The sequence below is a fragment of the Manis javanica genome, chromosome 5 (genome assembly GCF_040802235.1).
Source record: "Manis javanica isolate MJ-LG chromosome 5, MJ_LKY, whole genome shotgun sequence".
In the NCBI taxonomy this organism is placed as follows: Eukaryota; Metazoa; Chordata; class Mammalia; order Pholidota; family Manidae; genus Manis; species Manis javanica.
In genome coordinates, this window is record NC_133160.1 from 138,059,460 (window position 1) to 138,080,964 (window position 21,505).

Genomic DNA, 21,505 nt, shown 5'->3' on the forward strand with positions numbered 1-21,505 from the left:
TAGAGAAGGTAGTTATTTTCATTTGTTAACTTGACATGGTCATAGAACTCTGCAAGGGGAAAAGGGAAAAACAATCAGTAAAGATGAATGCTTGATGGATGCTGTTAACTGGACAGAAGTTGCACATATCAACTAATTCTTCAGTTAACTATCTATGAATGAGATTTCATTATTCACCCATTCAAGAATACACTGGGGACTTTTGCTAGGCACTAGGTATGCAGTGGCAATCAAAACAGCTATGGTTCTCACCCAAGTGAAAATGTCATCAGTTTTGTTGGGCAAGAGTTAATTCACTTACTCCCACCTTTTCATTTCTTTACAAATATCAACAAACTCCTGTACTAGATAAAATATTCTTAGTTTGAAGAAAGTAGACCACTGTGAAGTCTATGTCACAAACAGTATCATAAGCATGAATTAAAAGTGTCATATACATGAGGATATGGATAAAGAAAAACCTTTTTGATATATTTTACTAAAAACATAAGGAGAAAATCGTAGAAAGTTGTGTGATGATTTCACCTGGATGGATAAAAAAGATAGAGCAAGCAATAAAGCAGTGGATTGAAAATCAATTCTAAAGTGTATTAAATTGCTTGGGTTCAGAAAAGCATTTAAGACAACTCAAACTGCACTAAGTACATAAAATATAAATTGGAAGTTATTGAAAATAAAACTGAAGAAAACTGAACGCATGTGTAGGATAAAATTTATTACATGTTCCACACCTCTTTTTAACTGGCATAATTATTTTGATAATTTGCACATGAAGTATATACAAATATTTCTAGACTTTGATCAAATATTTATCTTGTACCCATTTTAGAAAGCACATATCTCAAGAAGACAAAATAACTTCATCCAAGGGAGTAAGACCTGAAAACAGGCAAATCAAAGATGAACATAATACTCATGGAAATCTGAAGGTGTGTTAAAAATCTCAAAATACAAAAGTCACATTAAAAATATATATAAATACAACAGCTAAAACACTGTTTTTTCCAGGATAACATTTCATGTGTTTTTACCAGTAAGCCTGCTGGTGTGGGTTGCTGCAGTGTAATGGTTAGGCCCCTGACTTCCTCTGTACCTCAACCTTTCCTCTGCCCTCAACTATTCAGTCTCCTGGAGAAGAAGATAAATGAAATGAATGAATGCAGCCAAAGCTTTTTCTCTCTGCCTCTGTGACTTAGCCTTGGTATGCTTATGTTGTAAGGGATCAAGGACTCAAAGAACAGTATAGATGTACACTTAAAACAATCCCAACTCAACCATCTGTCAAAGAACATTATTATGTGACCTTCAAAGGAGATGTTTATGAAGTAAAATTTTAAAAAATGAAGAAATTAGCATTCCAGGAAATTCTATCGTGGGACACCCTCCCAGTGTCATAAATAAAACTAGAAGAGCTAAATCACTAGGGTATATAGATTTATCAGGTACCTGTTGTGAAGCATCTTAGATCCCCCAGGAGCCTCTTGTCTCAGCCATTGTTGCCATAACCAGCTCAATGAGGGGCTTTGACCAGCATCACAAAGGTTCACCTGACAGTATGTCACCAAAACTTCCTGTTTCCCACTCCATATTTCCCACTGATGTTAAATAAAATCAGAGCCTGACAGTGAAGTGGTAAAAATACAGTTTACTCCTACTTGCAACAGGCAAAAAAAGGATCTGAATATTTAACTGTGCTTAATTTGAAAACAGCATGGACAAATGGGGATTCATGGCCATGGGACAGGGTCAGGAGCAGTGGATGGAAATGCTCAGTGGGAAACTCAGGGTCAAGAGGGGGATTTCTGGCTAAACTGACTTGACCGGAATGAGGATTTGATGAGTTATGAAGGGCAATCAGATATTGGGAGTGGGAAATTTCCCCTAAACTGATTTAGAAGGATTCTTGTTCTTGAGGTCAAGATACAAGAGTGAGGCTTAGTTGGAAAGGGATTGTGGAGCCTGACTGGGGTTTGGTTAAGGAGAGAGTCTTTGTCAGTGTAAAGGCTTGGGATACCTTGGAACCCTACTTTGAATGCCAAGTTTTAAACCCAGAAGTATGGGGAGAATTACTCTCCATGGGCAGAAACTTTGACCAGTATGAAATAGGGGCTGATGGATGTATTTGCCATCACTGTGGACTGTTCTGAGATACAGCTCATGTGATAACTTCTAAAAAGAAGATGCCAGCTTATTAGGATCAGTCATCCCTGGTGGTCTCCGGTTGGTTCTCCTTCTTTTCTTGTCATTTCCTTTGTTCCTCATTCTTGTTTCCTTGGATTGCAATTCTAGTGAAATATGGAAAATAAACATTTGCCTTAGAGTTGGCTTTCTGAAAATTACAGGTTAAGACAATCCTAATTTTTTTCTTGAAAGTTACAAAAGACTCAAACCGGAACTATCTGGTGGTGACTAGGCTTTAGATATGATTCAATGCAGAGTTCAAACATAATCATCAGACAAGATTTGTTTACAATTCTTGGTTGTTTTGCAATTTCTTATCTTTATTCTTAAATGTCATGTGCAGCAGAATGGTAGTTTCTATTTGGTTCTTAAATTTCAGGTCCCAGAGAAATATCTACAGACCTTCTCACATGACAATCTGACAAAATTTTCGTATTTCATTGTCCTGATGAGTCATATTTCCATCACAAAACCAAACACTTCTCTAATATTAGCTTAAGTGTCAGTCATGTTTTCTGTGAGTTAAAAGTGGTGTCAGCTTTATTTGACCCCTAATGGCCTGAGGCTAATGGTGTTTCCTAGAGGGAAATCAAAGTTAGTTTGTGAATGGATGCTGCAGTCAACATTTGTCCTATGCACAGAACACAAGGTACTCTGTTACAAAATGCAAGAGATAGAAAAGGCATTTTCCTAGTTCAAACAGCTTGAGATACAGAAGCATCTAGAGACATAGCTGTAATTGGTGAAGCACAGAAAAAAAGGCACTTCTAGGTAAAAAATCAGGGCAGACCATTGTTATTGTGTGCATGGTTGAACAAGAGCACAGGAGCCCAGAAGATTGGTACATTAAAGAAATGGGAACAGCAACGTCTGCCAAGAGCCAACAGAGGCTTTGGAAGCAGCAGCTGAACAGATGTAAACTAGAGGCAATGCCATCAATATGAATTATATGTTTTAATAGATCCCATTGACTCTCAGTAATTAAAAAAGTAGATGAAATTAAATTCTGTTATTTAAAAGGGGAAAGCTACTGAGTCAGTGGACTTAAACACAAACTGTTAAATGACCATATACAGTCTTAATATCACTATATTCAATTCATCAATTCAGTTTGATGAAACTTAGTAAAGGCTTAGCTTTTTTATTTTTATCTTACATTTATTCTTGCTAATTTACATTTTAATTTTCTTCTATCTGTTCTTTCTACAGGATATGTATTCCAGATCTCCACTTAACCAATAATCATAAGAAAATTCTTTAATCTCTCTATCTCAGTTGCTACAATTATAAAATGAGACTCATAATACCTACCTTATAAGATTGCTTAGTTAAGAAAAAGTATTTTGGAGGCAAACCTGCATCTAAATCTCAGTTCTATTATTTCCTTAATATATGATCTTGAAAAAAATATTCTCAAATATCCATTTTTTTCTTCCATAAAATCGGATTCATAAAAGTATTTGTTATAAGTTGTTATGGGAATTAAATAAATTAGTATTAGTACAGTATTCAGAAGTGTGCCTGTCTTACATAGGTAGCACACTGCTTGAAAATTATCAATACACATTTGCTTCCATTCATCACAAATTATGTAAGTTAGAAAATTTAAGTAACAGAACCATCTCCTTTTAAAAATATACTAATTAACTGGGGAAATTCATTATAGATAATGATTTTGTTACTTATTTGCACATTATAGACAATCTTCAAATGAAACATTTTTATTATACATCATTTGAGAGCAGGTGGAAAAAACTGGTAGCATAATTTAGACTAAAAATCAAGGCATTACTTTTCATTGTGAAATGAGTGTGCCTCTGTAATCTAGAAAAATATGAGATTTATTCTGGATGGCTACATATAGGAAAATTTAGTAATGACTGGCAATTAAAAATACCCACACTTCAATTCAGTGGAAGTGTGATCTTTTGTTAAACCTGAGTATACAATGATGCTATGGTTTCTTTGACAAATAGTGAGTTTGCCATCTCTAGAGGTACCCAAATGTGTTGAATTTCCCATAGCTATTATTGTGGAGTCTATTCAAGAAACTGTGGGAGATTGGTTCAATAACTGTTTTTAATCCTCTTCTATCCTGGAATATTATGATGTAAATTAATTCTTTCCAAATTTAACTAGATTATACCTTCAAAGAGAGAGAACCCAAGGGTGAGGGCAAATAACCATGTTTAACAAAAGAACTGAATATAAAACTAATTCTTAAGGACTGATGTCAAAGCAATCTTTCATCTGTTTTTTGAACTTTTTGAGACATTCGAGCTACATTTTAAGGTAAATGAGGCGTTTAGACACTTTAGAAGGGCAGCTGTGTCAATCAGGTGCTGATACTTAGCACTGAAGGTTTTTTCTTTTTTTGCTTTGCTAAATTTCTAAACATGACTCACATTACAGGGCTTTAGTGATTTAAACCTGTTTCTCTGTGACATGTAAGTAAGGAAAGCCATTTGTTTTTTTCTTTAAACAGTGCTGCTCATGGGATGGAAAATCTCTCAGTTTAAATTTTCTTTTCTTCGTTTACATAAAGCCATAATCTGCCTGGAGACTTATAGGGTTCCCATGAGCTGCAGATGTGGAAAGATAAGAAAAGCAATTTTCTGTTGAAATGTGTTAGGGTCCGGGGGTTGCCGTTGAGGTTTTGGGGTAACAAGAAGAGCAAAGAAGGCAGCCAGAGTAGTCATGCAGGGTAGTCAAAGAAGCCACTTTCTTCTGCACACAGCTGTACTTCTTATACTGCTATACTGCTAATTCATGGTTACATAAGTGTTTTAAGGTGCGCATGCATATGTCCTTCATGGGATCTGGCCTTCAAGGCCCTTATCTAGCTTTTCCCATGGATACAACAGGTTTCTCAAGGCCAGACATACCTGGGGTGAAGCAGCGGGCAGCTGTCCTCATAGAACAGTTGGGGAAGCAGGAGGCCTTCCCTACAAAACACTGCACAGTTATTTTAAAGAAAATCCATGAAAATCTCTTCTATTGTTAATGCATTTTACTTTTTCTATTGAATTTTGTAGTATGATTTAATGATGGATCATTGTGAAATAAATTTCAAATATAATTTAAATATAATATGCTTATCCATGAAAATGATTAATAATGTTCAAAAATGTTAACAGTTTCAGCAGAATTTCACCTTCAACAAAATGACAAAACACATATAAAAAATTATAAAAATGAAAAACATGAAAGGGCCAACTCAAATTTATAAGAGGGGAATATATATTAATGCTGAGTATCTATGAGTGTACCAATTAATTTACATGTCAGTTTTTAGTATAACATTCCATGTTTATTATTTATTAAATAAATATTCATTGAGCCCCATTTACACTAGAGTGTTGGATTCACAGCAACATGGAAGAGATTCATGATCTCTTTCCTATGGAGGTTCTAGGTTAATAGTCTCAGTTGTCCCATAATAAAACATATAATCATATAATCTCAACAAATTTGAACCACTATCCTCAATTTTAAATAAGAAAACACTCAGAGTGTGTTGTGATTTTCCCTATACAACTCAGGTTTTAGATGGCAGATATCAGAGGTGGGATTTAAACTCATTTTGGGGAGGATTTCAGAATACAGTTCATGTCATTTTTCTCTTAGTTTGAGGTTTATACTTCAGTATCAGTGCTTTCCTTAACAATGTCTCCCTTTTTGATTCTGGATTAGAAAAAAAGATGATTCTTCTGAAATTGCAAGAAAAAATATGCCCATAACTTTAATTTCCTGTGACTATTTTTCCCTAAATATAGAAAATTACTAGTTAAGTCAATTTTAAACAAATTAAATAATTACAGATAAAGATGAGGAAGAGAAGTTGGGTTTTAGATGTGCATTGACCTCCACTGAAAACTTATAAACATAGGGATGTGAACTATGGTCACTATAGAAAAAGAAAGACCTATATAAAGTCAAAAAAGTGACAAATACACCTATTATGACATGATTCTAAACAAATATATTTAGCAAAAATTCTGAACACCTCCAAGAGAGATTTGCTAATCTAGCTTATAAAATCTAAATTGCGCTCACATTTAACAAGTGGGTTCTAACATACAGATTGTAATTCTATCTGTTCATGAATTTGCAAAGTTCAACAATAAGTTAGCGTGGGTAAAATTGTAATATTTCCAGAATATCTCACCTCCCTTTAGTACATCTGCATATCAACAGGTGTTCAGAGGTGGAGAGAAGTATGGCTTTAGTGCATTTGCATCTTTCCTCAGGGGTGGAAAAGTTCATCTCCATATCAATGGGTAATTACCTGGGCAACAGAGAGCTTATCTGTACCTGAGAGGTGAGGGGGAGGACCGGTGTGGTTGCTGCTTGAGCAGAGAAGAAAGACAGCCTGGAACTGCAGTTTGTGAGCAATAAACGGGTTTTAAACTTTTTCTTCCTCTGACTGATTTTAGTTTTTAAGGGTATTTTGCCCCGGATTTCCTTTCCCTGGACTTACAATTGGCATAGTTAGCAGGATTCCTGTGAACCCGAAATTTGTCATAATGGGTGCGACCTCTGGCAGGGCCACCCCTAGAAATTATGGGGAGAAGCAGCGCTTGTGCTGAGGGATATCTGTCTGCACTCGTGTGGTCATGGAGGTGCCACCGCTGCTGGCCACACTGACCCCAGACCATGGCTTGAGCCTAAGGCTACTTGCTTCTGCCACTGCTGCTCTTACTGCCAACAGGGGCCTGGCCACAACCGGGGACCTGGCCACAAAGCAGAGGTCCGGGTCACAACTGGCTGCGTGTACCATGCCTTGCTGGCTACAGAGCCCATCACTGGAAAAGCTCCGACCAAGGTAATAACCTCCTATCCCATCGTGGGGTGGATGCAAGACTGGACCCAAAGGCTACAGAGTGGCATCACACAGACACCTCAAAAGACAATGTGGGCCCATTGGGGTGGCTTGTCTTTCACCTTTGAAGAAGTCAGCCAAGCCTGGAAGGAGTGCCTTGCACGTTGTGCAGATCATCAAAGCACCAAGAGGGGCCTAGAGTATCTCTCTGCAGCCTATGGTTGGTCGCCAGTTACTGAGAGCGATTGAGGTACCCACTTTATTGGACATGTGTTGCAAGGATTGGTGCAGGAATTAGGAGTAAAATGGATGTGGCCCTGGACATTTCAACACATGGACCAGCGATGGCTGGCTCTTCTGGCACCTTGGGGAAAAGGCCTGGAAGCTGGCCTTCTGTGTATTCCTGTTATAACAGCAAATTGGCCCCTGACAATCATGGTTATTTTCTTCTACAGTCTTTGTGTCCTGGATGCATTCCCTGGCTGCAGCTGCCACGTGGTGGCTGGAATAGACGAGCTTTGGACTTAATCTGCATGGGACTCTGAAGCTAGGTGAATCATCTGGTTTAAGAATTATGATTGTGTTGCTGTTGTTAAGAAAATGTTTAAAGAGAGGCTTGACTTTGTCTAATGTTTGATAAAAGTTTTGTGAGCAATCTAACATGATTGTTAGGAATGAGTAAACAAGTGTAAAAATATTTTCTGCTTAGTGAGAGATGGTGCTGTAAAGTACATTTGCTTAATTTGCATAAACTGAATCCTCTGGCTTGAGGATTATCAAGATTTTATTGCTGTTGCTATTCCATGTTACTAAATTGATCAGAAGAGGGGGATCGAGTGTAAAGGAGTGCAGAGAGCATTAAGAGTCAGGAAAAAGAACTAATAAAACTTAGCTAAACCTTAACAGCAGACCATTCCGGAATAGTAAGAGATTCAATGTCTAAACTTAGAGAGAGACCAGATCAAAGGAAGAGAGAGCGAGAGGCCAGCCAAGGGCTATTTGAATCCTAGTTTACTAAATCCCCATGGTTTACAACCCTGATATCCACCCTGGCAGGGCCCTTGCTTATTTTTATACTGCTTCTCACTTTAGGTCCCTGTATCTTGAACCGGCTAATAGCCTTTGTTAGGGAAAGAGTGAGTGCTGTTCAGGTGCTAATGCTGAGACCTCAGTATCATTCACTCACACAGCAGGAAGAAACAAACATTCCATGATTGGAATGGTCAAAGGAAAGTGGGGAAATGTAGAATCTAAGCATTAGTAAGATTAGTAAATTAGCATAAGCATAGCCATCTTAGAAACCTAGAAACCATTTTCTGAGAGTGTGACTCAGAGGAAAAAAAAAAAAACAAAAAAAACAAACCCTGGGCCTGGGTAAGGCCTTGAAAAACAAGTTAATCATGAGCACCGGGTGGTGGGCAGCTGTGACCCTTGGTCAGCTAACCTTGGTCAGTAAATCTTACATACCAAGCTTATCGTGCAGAACCTCCCTAACCATTGAGGAGTAGTCTTACCCTGCCCTTGCTTAACCCCAGGATATATGTCTTGCAAGAATAATGTATAGTTATAGAAAATTGCTATGAGTTAAGTGCTTTGAAATTGCTATATAAACCCTTGGCTCTGAGTGCTCGAGGTCCTTGTTGAGACCCGCTGCATCGGGCTGACTTGGACCTCAGCTAGCTAGCTGAATAAAGACTTTGCTTGAATTTACACCTCTATGCCTGTGTAGTTTGTTCTCTGGGGAAGCCTCGGAAGCCTGGACCCTAACATCGAGTAGAGATTTCTGGAGGGGTGGATTGTGGATAAAACTGTAATATTTCCAGAATATCTCTCCTTGCTTTAATACATCTGCATATTAACAGGTGTTCAGAGGTGGAGAGAAGTATGGCTTTAGTGCATTTGCATCTTTCCTCAGCGGTGGAGAAGTTCGTCTCCATATCAATGGGTAATTACCTGGGCAACAGAGGGCTTATCTGTACCTGAGAGGTGAGGGGGAGGGCCGGTGTGGTTGCTGCTTGAGCAGAGAAGAAAGACGGCCTGGAACTGCAGTTTGTGAGCAATAAACGGATTTTAAACTTTTTCTTCCTCCTTTGACTGATTTTGGTTTATAGGGGTATTTTGCCCCAGGATTTCCTTTCCCCGTACTTACAGTCAGCCAAAGAAAAAAAGGTCTAATGATTGTATCATGAAGTTATGATGAAGGAAATTACGAGTCTGTGTATATTATGCATGTAATAAAGGAATTTGAAGCTATTTTTATTTTTATCTGTTCGGTTAACAAAAAAAAAAACTATTATTGCACTCAGCTGAGTCAAGTTCATTTCTTTTAGAGTGGCAGAATATATCACCCACAAATTTGCTAATTAGGTTTAAGGACTATTTCAAGCTGAAGACAATTGAGAAAAAAAAAATAGAGGAAAAGCTCCCTGCCTTCTTTCTATTTGCCTAAAAGCAGGACATTAAATTTCAAACATATACTTCTTCCCTTCTCTGTCAGGAAGGACAAAAATTAATCACCAGAGACAACATTAGATCCCATCAGCTTGATTAGGGCATCAGCAGAATCTACATAAGAAACTTTACCAAGTTGTCTTTATCTACCATTAGTTTCCCATGTATTTTCCTTCCCATAATTTGTTTTCCCTAGAGACTCAAGGTCCTTTTCCTCTGTTTTGTCACTTCTCTAAAATTTTGTTGTTCCTAAGTGAAGCTTCTATATAAATTCAAGTTCTAACCGAAACTCTGAGTTACTCATTTTTCCCTGGTTATCTCCCATGTATACTTGAGGCATACAATGTCAAAAAACTTATGTTTGTTTTTCTCTTGTTAATCTGTCCTTTTTTTATAGAGGTCCCAACTGAAAGCTTAGAATGGTAGAGGAAAAATTACTTTTCCTCTCCTACACTTATTTATATTTAACTGACACTATTCTAAACAAGTCTTCAGTGCTGTGTCAGTATAACTGTCATTGCTTCTCCAAAATCTGTCATGAGCTTTATGGTGCCTTCCAACTCTAGGTATTGGTTTTAAAAGAAAGACATTCTCAACATGAACTATAAAAATTAAGAAAGATTCTTATGAGTACATGATGACATTGATATTGCCTCTGAGATTCTAAAAGATGAAGCGAAGTATTTGCTACCATCTGGCATAATTTTTTTTTTAGCACAAATTTTCACATTTTAGCTTATTCACCCTTTACTGACTCATGCATGCATAGAAAAATTTATTTAACATATTAATGAGCTATTTTTTGTTAAATACAGTTCTTTTGTTATAGACAGGAAATAACAATTAACATTTATACAATACTTATTATATTTCAAGAGCTATATATACAAAATTCATTTCTAAGCCCTCAATAATTCCATTGTTTTGAAAATGAACAGACAATCCATTGTGACTCAGCACTGTATAGTAAAATAGGTACCTGTGCAAGGAAAAGGTTTGGAATAAAGAAGGGAGTGGTTAGTTCTTTTTTTGGAAGCTGATTTGGGGAAGGTTATACAGAGAAATGTTTGATGTTGGCTTACAAGGAAAATGAGGGTATTCTCAGGCACAAAGCAGAGAAATAAAAAGATATGTTTGAAGAACATAACGTAGTTCAGTATATATTACATAGAACATAAGGAGATTATGGAGAAACATGAACTTTTGAGCTTTACGTAAGAAGTTCAGGTATTTCCAAAACTGGTGTGGCAAAGTTTAACCATCAAATGATTATACAAGAAGATGATATATTCAAACTGAGATTTTGGAAAGATATTTCTATTGGTAATTTGTAAAAAGCAGGTGCAGGAAATCAAAAGTCTACTGTTGTAACCAAGCATGAATGAACAAGAAATCATCTAAACAAAGGAAGCAATGATAACAGTTGAGAGAAATAGACTAATTTTAAAGTGTTGAAGAGATATTTGAAGGAATTAGTGATTGTTCGGAAATGGGAATGAACAAGAGTTGATGTCAACTCCATACCATTGGCTGGAAGGGAAATCGAATGAACAAAGAAAAGATAGTATACAAAGAAAACAAAGTAATATTTTAGATTAACCATAACATATGGTAGATTAACCATTGATAGATAACCAATAATTTATTAGATGTAAATATACTGAACATTCCAATTAAAAGACAATTTGTTAGACAGAATAAAAATATAAAAATAGGCTGTATTTATGAGATATGTTTAAAATACAGAGGTGCTATCAGAGATTGGGATATTTAGATTTCAGAGGTAGAAGAGATTGAGATAAAGTACCTAAGTGGAAAATCATCAATATAAGAAGGTACTTTTTTTTAAAATATACATTTGTGACTTTCTTTTAAATATTTCCTTCTACATGACTTTTGAGTCAGTTAAAGGCCTTGGTTGTCACGGGGATCATTTGTATCTAAAGATAAAGAAAGAAAAGTTGTTGTCCAAATATAAGGTTAGGCAAAGAGTTGAAATTCACCTATCTCAATCAGAGAGAAGCAGAAGTCAGAGGGATAGCAACTACATATCAAACCAGAATATGGTTGGAATATTCCAGTGAAATTTGTGACTCCTCTTACCTTTCCTTTCCCAGAGACTATATGGAATTAACTATATTAGAAACAGTGAAGTCCCTTACACCACCCTGACTGACACTCTTAAATCTTAGATCACTAGCTAAAATAGCATCACGTTGTATTGTTAATATTTACTGAAAATTGATTTCCAAAAATATAAACAGTATATTAGGTCATCAAAGTAAAAATAAATTTTATAACAATAGAATTCAGGTTAAAAAATAGACTGATGAAGAAAGATCACTGAAAGTCAAGTGGAAGTCAAAAGATTCTTATCTTGGCTGTGGTGAATTCTAGAAAAACTCTAGACCTTAATATTCTCATCTATAATTAAGAAAGATCAGAAATTCCAGGCCTTTAAATGAACTGTTTGTTTATAATGGAAATTAAATTATGTAAAACACCCATGCAAATATAGTCAACTGATCTTGGACAAAGGAGAAAAGGAAATACAATGGAAAATAGTCTTTCAGCAAATGGTGCTAGAACACTGGATAAAACTGAATCTAGACAGATTATGTACCTCTCACAAAAATTAATTCAAATGGATCACAGAACCTAAATGTGAAATACAAAACTTTAAAAGTCCTCGATGATAATAGAAGAAAATCTAGATGACGTTAGTTTGGCAATGATTTTTTAGTTACAATATCAAAGCCATGACCTGTGAAAGAAATAAGCTTACTTCACTGAAATTAAAGACTTCTGCTCTGCAAAAGATAATATCCATAGAATGAGAAGACAAGTAAGTCACAGACTGGGAGAAAATATTTGCAAAAGTCATATCCCATAAAAGGCTAATTTACAAAATATATGAAGAAAAATTAAAACCCAATAAGAAAAAGTACAGCCCAACTTAAAAAATGGGCTATAAATCTGAACAGACAAAATACACAGACGACAAAGAAGCACATGAAAATGATACCAGGGTTCTTGTTCATGGAGTCAAAGAATGAACTTTGCAAATGCTGAAGGTAGCAAGCAGGGAAAAAAGCTTTCTGTTTAGAGGAAGTAATAGTACAGAACTCCCAGTGCATGCTGGGAGGGGGCAAGAGTGCCCATGTCTGGGGTATGTCTAGGGGTATGTATCTCAGACTTAGCTGAGTTGTCTAATTTCTGCTGATTCCTGCTGGCATGTTGTTCATTGTTTTGACCAATCTTGTTGAAGATTGTCTATATTTTCAAATCTGGCATTCTCATGCGACCCTTACTGCTAGCAAACAAGAAAAACAAGGGCGTTCCCACCAAACTCATCCTGTTGTTGTATATTCCTGAGAACTTCAGTAAGGTCCCCGCTTTTGTTCTTCCCTGAGGTCCCTTCTAACTAGACAGGGGCTGCCTCTGTCTTTTCACTGTCTCAAAAAGATGCTCCACATTGTATGTCATCTGAGAAATGAAAATTAAAACAATAAAGAAATACCACTGTACCCCTATTTGGACGACCAAAACTCAAAACAACTCCTATGCTGGCAAGGATGTGGAATGACAGAACTCTCATTCATTACCGGGGAAGATGCGAAATGGTACAACCACTTTGGAAGACAGTTTTTTGATTTCTTACAAAAGTAAACATAATCTTGCCATATGATTCTGCAATCACATTCCTTGGTATTAAAAACCAGGAGTTGAAAATGTATGTCCACAAAACAGCCTGCAGACAGATGTTTGTAGCAGTGTTATTCATAATTGCCAAAACTTGGAAGCAAATGTGAATGTATAAACTGTGGTACAACTAGACTATATTATTGCAACTCTGGGGGGAAAATATATTCCTAGCCCTGGGCAAATAACTTTTGCAGCCAAAATCAGTCAGAGAGAAACACATTTATTGTTTACAAGCAGTTATCCACTTCTGCTCACCCATGTCTCTTGCAACCTGGCTACAAAGAAGGGATGCCACAAAACCTCTCCAGTCCAGATATGCCCTTGTTCCCCCCACACTTGTAATCACCTATTGATATGAAGATACACTAAGGCCAAGTGAGAGATTCTGGAAATATTGCAGTTTTACCCAAAGTTATTCACTACTAAAAATAAATGAACTATCAAGCCATGAGAGACATGGAGGAATCTTAAATCCTAGTAATGCGTATTACTAAATGAAAGAAGTCAATCAGCAAAGCCTACATACTATGAAATTCCAACTCCAAGACATTCTGGAAAAAGGCAAAGCTACAGAGACAGTAAACATATCAGTAGTTGTCAAGTATCAAAGGGGAGACAGGGACGGCAAGTTAGAACACGGGATTTTTAGCACAGTAAAACCATTCTACATAAAACTATAATGGTGGCTTTATGCCATTATACATTTGCCAAAGCCCATAGAATGTGTAACACCAAAATTGAGCCCTAATGTAAACTATGGACTTTGGGTGATAATGATATGTCAATGTGGGTTCAGTTATATCAAATGTACGCCTCTAGTACAGGGTGTTTTAGAGAGACTATGCTGTAGGGGTAGGGAGTATATGGGAAATCTCTGTACTTTCTGCTCAATTTAGCCGTGAACCTAAAACTTCTCTAAAAAATAAAGTTTATTAAAATATAAAATAATATAAATATTTCTACAAAATAGATTTGTCAATGTACAATTGCTTCCATTCTCTAATTTTAGAGCCATACACTATCTCTGTGTAAATTTTGCCATCTTCAGCTATTATTTATCTCACTCAAATTCAGCTAGAAAATAAGCAGCAGCCACAAGATGTTAACATATACAGGACAGCTATATAAATTTCAATTAAACATGTCTTAAACCAAGAAAGACCTTTCCATTATAGAATTATATTTTTAATTTCATTTAGATTAGCAGTATCCTGAAAAAATTTTTTAAGACAGTAGGGTTTTCAAATAAATAAACTTGGAACTTATTTAAAGACTTAGAAAATATTTTCTGTTTGGTCTGGTTTATTAACATGATACCCCTCTTCATCCCTGAGTATTTTTATGGTAATTGCAAATACTATCACAAAGTATAAAAATAAAACCTTAGTTTGCTTCATTTTCACTTCCATTTAATTATCAAAATAATCCTGCTGTGCCCATAGGATATGTTTCTGTTCTTTATTTAAGAAAAGTTTGGAGGCTGTCCATGACTTGCAAGGCCACATTATGTGCACATGGAATAAAAAATCCAAATTTTTACACAATCTCACTTTGACTCTCCTGGTTCCTTCCACTTCAGTGTCACATCTAGTAGCTTGAATAGACTTTCTTGTTAGGATTCCCACAGTATGTTAAATGTCATATTGGCATTTCTCCTTCATGTGTAATTTCCTAATGGGAAAAGAGAAGGGTGACATTAGGAACAGAGAATAAAATTACATGCAATTGAAAGGCAATATTCCTTTGCATTTTGAATTTCAGACTCAACGTTTTTACCTTTTATTGTTCCAAGAAGAGAACATGAAGATTTAACAATCCAAACATTACTTGAATATCCCCTGAAATTGTTCTCTTCTTAGAGGTTCGACCCTTACCCTCATCATGTATTATATTCTAGATAATGGTTTCCAAAATTTTATGGTTTTGTAATCATTTCAATAAAGAAATCTGGGTACACACCTCTAGCATGTGTATTTTTCTACTTATAAGTCTTACACACATTATACTAAAATAAATGTTATGTATTATAAAACACTATATCTTAGAAACTAATACTAATTTATAGGAAAATAAACAAAATTTATAAATTCTAAAATAATGAGTGAACTGTGAATATTGATGTAAATTTATATATACATCCATACATTTTCTCACTACTCACTTGAAAAACCAATAGTCTAAGAAAATAAAACAAGGTGGCAGCAAATCAAACCTAGTCACACATTAATTATTTAATTCAAATAAACACAAATTTTTCATTACTTACATATCACAAAGCAATGGGTACCAAGCTTTTTCTTCAAAGTTTACACCTAGAGGGTACTAAGTACAATACATAAATATCTATTATGTGATAAAGGAGCCATGGACATACAATAGAGAAATGACAACCTCTTCAACAGCTGGTGTTGGCAAAACTGGACAGCTACATGCAAGAGAGTGAAACTAGGTTATTGCTTAACCCCACACACAAAAGTAAACTCAAAATGGATTAAAGACTTGAATGTAAGTCATGAAACCATAAAACTCTTAGAAGACAACATAGGCAAACATCTCCTGAATATAAGCATGAGCAACTTCTTCCTGGACCCATCTCCTCAAGAAAGGGAAACAAAAGCAAAAATGAACTCATGGTACTACATCAAACTAAAAAGTTTTTGAATGGCAAAAGACATCATCAACGAAACAAAAAGGCATCCTACAATATGGGAGAATATATTTGTAAATGGCATATCCGACAAGGGGTTAACATCCAAAATATTTAAAGAACTTACATGCCTCAACACCCAAAAAGCAAATAACCCTATTAACAAATGGGCAGAGGATATGAAGAGACAGTTCTCCAAAGAAGAAATTCAGATGGCCAACAGACACATGAAAAAATGCTCCTCATCACTAATCATCAGGGAAATGCAAATTAAAACCACAATGAGATATCACCTCACACCAGTAAGGATGGCCAGCATCGAAAAGACTAAGAACAACAAATGCTGGAGAGGATGCGGAGAAAGAGGAACCGTTCTACACTGCTGGTGGGAATGTAAGCTAGTTCAACCATTGTGGAAAGCAATATGGAGGTTCCTCAAAAAACTAAAAATAGAAATACCATTTGACCCTGGAATCCCACACCTTGGAATATATCCAAAGAATACAACTTCTCAGATTAAAAAAGACATATGCACCCCTATGTTTATAGCAGGACAATTTACAATAGCTGAGATATGGAAGCAACCTAAGTGTCCATCAGTAGACGAATGGATAAAGAAGATGTGGTACATATATACAATGGAATACTCTTCAGCCATAAGAAAGAAACAAACCCTACCATTTGCAACAACATGGATGGTGCTGGAGGACATTATGCTCAGTGAAATAAGCCAGGCGCAGAAAGACAAGTACCAAATGATTTCCCTCATTTGTGAAGTATAACAATGAAGCAAAATTGAAGGAACAAAATAGCAGCAGACTCAGATATTCCAAGAATGAACTAGTGGTTACCAAAGGGGAGGAGTGGGGGAGGGCAGGTGGGGAGGGAGGGAGAAGGGGACTGAGGGGTATTATGTTTAGTACACATAGTGTGGGGGATCATGGGGAGAACAGTGTAGCACAGAGAAGGCACATAGTGGATCTCTGGCATCTTGCTGCATTGATGGATAGTGACTGCATTGGGGTATGGGTGGGGACTTGATAATATGGGTAAATGTAGTAACCACATTGTTTTTCATGTGAAACCTTCATAAGAGTGTATATCAATCACACCTTAATAAAGAATTTAAAAAATATGTATATATCTATTATCTGAAAATTCAGTAAGAGCCTGTGAAAAAATCGAACATCATGCTGTGGAGATATAAAGGAGTGTCAGGCTGGGAGGAATGGATCCTCATTCTCTCCTTCTACCACCCCAAGTGGTGATAAGAAAAATCTATCTTTTCTTGAGGGTGAGTTTGCAAACTACATCAAAGACAAGTAGGGCTCCTTTAGAAGGAAAGGCTGGGCTGATAGCAGTCATTGCCACTTCAAAAGTAGGAGGAGGAGGATGAGATGTCTCGCTGAGGAAAATGTTTCTCTAGATTGCCTCCTCAAAGCATGTGCTAAGGGCTGGAGAAAGAGCTGGGTTAAATACATATTTCTGACATAAATGTAAATTTGCATACTTACTTTGTGAATATTGACATGACAATTTTTATACATCTTGAAAATGAGCATTATATTCTCTGACAGGGATTTTGACATTCTGGCAGGGTCTGTAATGAAAACTGTGAATTACCAGATGGATGAATATTTAACATCTTAACTGACAGATAATCTTTACTATCCAGATAAAACTTAATATTGCAAAAGGGAACAAGATGCTTCTAGTTTCCTATTGATCTGCAAAATCATTAATGAAATCAAATTGTGAAATATTTGTGTAGATCAAAAATGGTCAGAAAAGTCAGAATGCTGCTCATGGGAGATTTCAATTACCTAAATACTGACTGTTTAACAGCTATGCTGAAAATGTAAGAGTGTGTTTCTTGGCGAAAACCCCATTTGTTCATAATTCAATTTGATGAACAACTATTTTGGAAGAATAGAAAGAACCAGTTTGTTATATAAGGCTTTCAGCCAGGAATTACTAATGAATAAATATGAAGCTAGGATCTTTGATTGCATGATAATAACCATGGTACAGTTTAGAAAAAAATAATATCAGTTACAAACCTGCAGATTATGAGAAATGCTGTTTCATTTTCTCCAGTTCTTACACTAAATTTTCTTCCCTGGAAAGGCTACATTCAACTCAACTCCTCATTCAATAGTCTCTATGGTTCCTAATTTTGCGTGAAGTACAGTGTGGAGTTGGAAGGAGAGCAGAGAGAAAGAGACAGAGAAAGAGATTTCAAGTCAAGATATTTAAGTAAGAAGTTGTATAAAATGAAGCCAGTTCTAATCATTTTCCTTTGGCAGATATTTTTCTTGGTGCTGTCAAGAATCTTTTCTGTGCTGCCATTTCCATTTTCTCTCCAGGTATGAGCCTGATACTCCTGGCTCTTCCCATTTAGAAATCTTACTACAAAACATACCAATGGATTATTTTCATTATTTGTGAAAGACTGATTGTTGTAAACTATTCCCCTGTAAAGGGGATATTTTTATTCTAGTTGGTCAACAAGCACTAAGCCAGAGGAAGAAAACTAGAAATGCGTATTACAAGTTAGAGCCAGAGAGTATTTAGAGTCATAGCAACAAATGAAAGAAAGGAGAAATTGAATTGGAGCAGAGCCTGAGTCAGGGCTGACCTGCTAAGCAGGTACCCAGGGCACCAATGAATACAGAGGTTTAACTACATTGTTGGGAGTAATAAGCAATCCCTCTTATGATAAGAAAGATGCAAGTTAAAGGTACACTAAGATGCCATTATTTGCATCTCAGATATGTAAATATTCCCAAGTTTGATAACACACTCTTGGCTAGTCAAGGAATCAGAGACCTTAATACATTGCTGGTGGGAGTGTAAATTAGTACAATTTCTGTAACAAGAAATGTAGCAATTGTCTGTCAAAATTGCAACACACATACTTTTGACCAATCAATTTTGCTTCTCAGAATCTAGTCAACCAATGTGATTGTACATATGCAAAATGGCATAAGTACAAGTTTGTTTGTTGCAACACTGTTTTTTAACTAGTGCAACCTTTTTTGACTCCATAAAAAAACAAAACCCCACAAAAATTAGAAGAATTTCTTCAAAGAATCATAACTATAGAACATAAGACATATAAGAAACATGTAATGCATAATAACTGTAAGCACCAAACACACTATTACAACCTAAGTTTGTGAGCTAAAAGAACATACTTTAAAGGTATGAGTGAAATACCCACCAGGATCAGTGCATGTTCCCATACTCCATGAACTACACACTGCACTAACTTGCTTATCTAAGCATAGCCTGGTGGCTAACAGGATAGGTTCAGATGGCCTGGGTGAAAGCCCAGGCAAGTCACTTCCTAGCTATGGCAACACTGTGATAACAAAAGAATCAAACCACCCAATGACCCTTCAAAGAACCAGGCTTAACTGAATTGTGATACAGACATATGATGGATACTATGTGGATAAAAACGAATGAGAGCTATCTCTTCACTGATAAAGTCCTCCAGGATAATATCATAAATAAAATCTCATGTTCAGAACAATATGAATAATGCACCACCTTTGGTGTAAAAGTACAGAAAATAAGAATTGTATCTATATTTCCTTGGATAAAGAAACTTCAAAAAGCTACCTAAGAATCTAATAACAATGATTTCCATGCTGAGGGATAAGGAATGGACAGAGGAGCAAGCCGGAAGGGAAGGAAACTTTGGTAACATTTTATACTTATAGATATACTACCTAATAGAAAAATAAGTAAAGCTTTTATCAATATTATTGGAATAAAATTGAAAATGTGCAATCACAACTTTTGCATCTGCACAAAATGTAAATTGGTACAACTAACTAAACAATACATCTTAGTTAAAAGAAAGCGTTCAAAAAACAACTTCTTTGTATTAGATAGGGTCTAGTCATATTATATTGCATTAACAGCCACACTCAATATCTTACTGTTATCCCAAATAAATTTTTTTCTCATGTTACATGTCTGAGAGGGGTCTTCTTCAGTTCTTTTCTACATTGTCTGCATTCCAGGTCAATGTTGATGGAACTACTCCTTTCTGGGAGTCTCATGCCAGAAGGAAAAGAGTGAGATAGTGAACTGTAAACCCTTAAGGATTTCTTAAAAGTGATACACATTACTTATTACTTCACAACATTTTATTAGTGAATTCAAGTCATATGGTCCCTCCTAAATTCACTAAGACAGAAAGTATAATCTTCTCATGAAGGAGAGGTGCATCTCAAGTCAAAGACTCAAGTGTTAAGTTAACGGCAAAAAGAATTATAAATCTTCCCTGGGTAGAAAATATTTTGAAAAATAATACCAATTACCATATATCCTTTGTTGTTAAAAATCTTCACTTTCTCATTGTTTTCATTAAATGCATGCTGAATCAATCCTAATACTTTTTAACCTTAAAAATAAAACTGTTATTTTAACAGCAAAAATGGGTTTATTTGGGAAAATCAGAGACCTGAAAATCAGAGATTTGTGTGAAAGAGTATTTTTAGCAGTGGGTGAGCAGAGATTTTTTTTAGCCAAGCTACAGCAAAAACATAGGCAAATCTAACAAATAAAGGAGAGGAAAGTTATTTTATCAAAAAGGAGGAAGTTGGGAGGGATAGTTTTGAATGAAAGTCCACTAGAGAAAAGCAAGAGTTCAGGGTGATGAGCTTTCTGTTTGGCTGAGTTATGGAGGTAGTCAATTTCTTGTAGGAGATTCAGTGTACATCTGGTCTATAATTAATGATTCCTTCCTGTTAAAGATTCTTCTGTTGGGGTCTATAAGTGATAATTTTTCCTGCAAATGATGTGCAGCGGTATGGCTCCCACTTCTAGCCTCTTGACTCCACTTTAATGAGGTTTCCCTTTTATTAATTTTCACACACTAATTCTATTGTTAATTCTAACCTGTATAATGAATAGAAGCTTTAAGGAATCTGCCTACAGTTTCTACATATCTTATTGCTCTCTAGACAGGAACAGATGTTGGAATTATTAAAATTTTCAGGAAAAGATTTACTTTGATTATAAGTGAGTTGGTTCTGTTTTAAAAGGGAAATCTCAATGTTTTCTAATAGATCATATTTGTGGGTAATAGATCACATCACACAGGTAGGCCCTCCAATGTACCAAGGCATCATTAGGAATGTGTGCCATTCAACAAAGTGAGATCTGTGTGAAAGATTATTTTTACCAGTGAATGAGGAGAGATTTTTTTAGCCAACAGAATAGAAGAAACATGCATTTTCCTAATCATTCCCAAATATGCAACTTTTTCTCATACTGAAATAGCTGATTGAATGTATCTATAAAAATACTTCAATTAAAATTTTAAACTCTATTATGTAATTCCCTTTAGTCCCTCTTTATTTATTTTCAGCCACTCTATACCTTTTTCAGATAAGTAGGCCATGAGATCTGCTGTAAATATTGAATACCATTTGAATTCTGGATCTTTCTACAAAACTATATTAAATATGAATTTGTTAACCAAGTAAATCTTTATGGATTTTATTACCAATAAAAGCACCATTTTTGACTCTAATAAAGCCTTCATTGGAGACCAAAAATTAAATGAACATTTTATTTTTGCCAAAAGAACATTATTTATTTAAAATCAACACCTAGGAAGGACTAGTTGTTCATAATGTGAAAATGTCCAGAGACTTGAATTTCATTGTAATGCTACTTCT

At 35.8% G+C, this 21,505-nt stretch overlaps 1 long non-coding RNA gene across 1 annotated transcript in view; it reads right to left on the reverse strand.

The window, feature by feature from the left end:
* Window positions 1-714: 714 nt before the first annotated feature.
* LOC118969231 (uncharacterized) overlaps window positions 715-21,505 on the reverse strand; it is a 99,329-nt gene continuing 78,538 nt past the window's right edge. The window contains exons 2-4 of the long non-coding RNA XR_005057176.2: window positions 14,710-14,830; window positions 5,067-5,126; window positions 715-2,285 (exon numbers count right to left, since the gene is read on the reverse strand). This is a non-coding gene — a long non-coding RNA (uncharacterized lncRNA). The remainder of the gene's footprint in view (window positions 2,286-5,066; window positions 5,127-14,709; window positions 14,831-21,505) is intronic.